This window comes from Schistocerca gregaria, chromosome 1 (genome assembly GCF_023897955.1).
Source record: "Schistocerca gregaria isolate iqSchGreg1 chromosome 1, iqSchGreg1.2, whole genome shotgun sequence".
Lineage (NCBI taxonomy): Eukaryota > Metazoa > Arthropoda > Insecta > Orthoptera > Acrididae > Schistocerca > Schistocerca gregaria.
Genome location: NC_064920.1, coordinates 1,155,416,637 through 1,155,420,244, shown reverse-complemented (window position 1 = coordinate 1,155,420,244; position 3,608 = coordinate 1,155,416,637). Strand labels below are relative to the sequence as shown.

At 40.4% G+C, this 3,608-nt stretch overlaps 1 pseudogene; it reads left to right on the top strand.

The window, feature by feature from the left end:
• The first annotated feature begins 3,286 nt into the window (after window positions 1-3,286).
• LOC126291114 (5S ribosomal RNA) lies at window positions 3,287-3,404 on the top strand (annotated as a pseudogene).
• The last annotated feature ends 204 nt before the right edge of the window (window positions 3,405-3,608 follow it).

Below are 3,608 nucleotides of genomic sequence, written 5' to 3'. Positions count from 1 at the left end.
TCTGGTTTTTGGCCAAAAGAAATTTAGTGATAGTACTCTGCCTACAAAAGCTACGACACCTTTTGGAATCGTCTGAAGAGGATATTTTCCACGATGTCACACGAAAAATTCCACACTTTTCCAACCGAAATCGGTCGAGAAAAAAGTGTTGCATTGCTTACTGGACGCTCCTCGTATTTAGGTACGTTTATACTGTTTCACAAAAAAAAAAAAAATGGTTTAATCACAGGCAGATCTTAATTGCTGACGAGTGCCTACCTACGTTCTTTCATTTCAAAATAAGTAAAAATTTAGTTCCAAAATACTCCATTACCTTATGAAAACTCTTTTTATTCCATAAAATTAAACACCGAAATAATTTTTCTCAGAACGTCACATCAGCGCCAACTAAAAGCATATCTAGGGCTTTAATTTTAGCCTGATTTTTTTAGAGTAGACATAGCCGTTGTACCTGTAACTCACGCCAGTGGTTTTGTCTGCACACAAACATTTCATCCATATTCAGAAGTTCTACACCGCAGCAGAAATCTCGCTTTACAGGTTTCCTGTTGGCAGCGAGGAAACAAATTACAGAACGACACGCCACAAATCACGTTACAATTAATCAGTTTTTTCGCAAAAATAATGTGTGGAATTTTCACGGTAGAGATACTTCCATTTAATAAGCGCTCTGAACGTTGGACGCCGCAGGTGCGAGCGACGGCATTAATGCAATCCGCTATTCAAAACTCCCAGTCAAGGCTGTTTTTTTTTCTTTTTTTAAATGTAATAATATTACGCAGCTTACTGGCATATTCCTGCCGCAACGCGTGAAATAATGTCGATAAAAATTCGCTCGATGTGGAAATTATCATTTCTCTTTGGACAATTCTACAGTGGCAACAAATTTAATAAATGATTATGGATTTTAGCATCCGCCAAACACTGAATGTACGAGCAGTTAAAATAGGAATAAGAAATATCGTTTGATCTGGGAAAAGGGTACTTATTAGAAATTATGTCAGCATTCAGTCCAGCACTTGTAGTATAAATGTATCCCAAACACATTGGGACCAAATACAGCTGCGGAACAGATAAACAAGTTGAAGTAAGAAGCAGAAAAAAAACTTACCCACAGATTTCTGCCGGGAAAACGAAGTACATTAACAACATTCGAACAGCGCCTCATTATCTGACAACAGATAAAGGCAAAATATAAAAAATTGACAGTTCATGATACCTTGACGAAACAATACAGATGACAACTGGAGAAAAAGAACCCACTGACAGCAGTGAAACGAAAATGACCGCTGGCTTTGTAGGACGTATGTTCTATACGAGGCAAAGGCTATCTCAATAAATGCTTAACTCCAGAACTCTTAACACAGTGATGAAGACATGATGTTGTACGCAAGTGAATGCCTATGAATGACAGGGAAGGCTGGAGTACGAGAAGGCGAGAAGTTTGAGTGAAAGACAGTGCAGTGCCAACGGTTGAATCTAAAATTCTTCCGACATTTGTCCATGATTAATGCAACCCTACTAACGAAACAGATTTTTAATCCACTGAACAAGAGACATAAAGTTTCCGATAAATAGCTCACGGAAGTAAGAAAGCAGCTCGAGTGTACTGGATTGAACCAGCTGGACTTATCAAACAATACAAAGCACAAATCACTGATCGCCCACTTTCAGGGTTCTACGATGAACTGAAGCAGAGGCTGAACGGAAAGCAGGCGACCAGACGAAGAAGGAAACGCATTTAGGATGTCAAAAAGAACTGCCAGAAATGCCTTATTTACCTGATGTGGTCTCTATTAGCCCTAAGAGAGAAAAAGTGGTAGAAGATCTTAAAACAGGAATGCTGAAATAAGACATTCTTGGTAGGGTATTAATATTCACTTTTTTAGTACACTAAACATTTTCACGCCTTGTGTTCACGTCTGTTAAAGCTTTTGGTCTGAGATCTCAGATATGTGGATGCAAAAACTCATCTCAGTTGATTGGAAAATGAGAATAATATGTGCCATAGAGAAGAATGAGACATCATGGAATATATAAACTACAGAGGAATTACATTACTGAGCACTGAAAATAAAATATTCTTTTCCCTGCATTCTACCTGTATGGAATTTTCAGCAGAAAAGACGGTCAGCAGGTATCAACAGGCTTATATGGCAAATCACTTATCGTCAAATATCTATTCTGAGGCCAATATCGAAAAAAAACAAGTAAATACAGTATCGAAAGACACAAATGCGTCGCTTTTAAAGCAGCATATTACACCATAAAAAAGAAGTACTACAGGATGTGTTGAATAGAGCGAACAGTCTAATGAGTACGGAATATGTACTGAGAGTAGATGGAAGAAAGAAGGAAGTAATGAGAAGCTTAACATCAAAACTGGTGATCGTAAAGCTTACCCAAGTTAAGGAATTCTGTAACCCTGAAAGCAAAATAACCATGACGAACGAAGCAAGGAGAACAGACCAAGGGGCCATTCCTGGCCAGGACAAGTTTACTCGTATCAAAAAGTGGCGTTCATTTGAGGAAGGAATTTCTGAGAAAGAGCGTTGGGAGCACAGTTTTGCATTGCAGTGAATCATGGACACTGGGAAAACTAGAACAGAGAAGAATCGAGGCGTCTGAGTTATGGTGTTACAGAAGAATGTCCAAAATTAGGTGCACTGTGCAACGAGGACGTTCTCCGCAGAATCGGCGAAGAAAGAAGAATATGGAAACACTGACAAGAAGAAGGAACAGGATGACAGATGTGTTAAGATATCAGGGAATAACCTACATGGTGCTAGAGGGCATCACAGAGGGTACAAAGCATAGGGGAAGACAAATTGGAATACATATAACAAATTATTGAGGATATAGCGTGCAAATGCTACACTGATATGAAGGGGTTAGTACAGGTGGGCAACTCGTAGCGGGTCGCATCACACCAGTCAGAAGACCTTAAAAAAAGCCATCATAAAAAGAAAGAAGCTTGTTAAAGTCAAGAAATAACTCGGCATGCCGCAACAGTTAATACATGTCGTAAATCTGACTACGGAAAAAATAGTATGTAAAATACGCATACGAGGAAATTTAACACCAGTCTTTAAGACAAATTGTGGACTGATGCACTTTCATGTATGCCATTTAATACAGCACTAGAGAAAATAGTATCAGCTGATATCAACAATGAAGGCGTTGTATAGAAAATAGCAATGCCTATGTTGTAAAGAATAGCGATTCAATATATCTTTTCACATGCATACATGGTCAATGGAATATTACATCACTCTTCTCAACAACGGGCAACGGCCTTGCCGCAGTGGATACGCTGGTTCCCGTGAGATCACTGAAGTTAAGCGCTGTCGGGCGTGGCCGGAACTTGGATGGGTGACCATCCGGGCCGTCATGCGCTGTTGCCATTTTTCGGGGTTCCCTCAGCCTCGTGATGCCAATTCAGGAGCTACTTGACCGAATAGTAGCGGCTCCGGTCAATGAAATCCGTCACAACGACCGGGAAAGCGGTGTGCTGACCGTGCGCCCCTCCTGTCCGCATCCTCACCTGAGGATGACACGGCGGTCGGATGGTCCAGATGGACCACTTGTGGCCTGAAGATGGAGTGCTT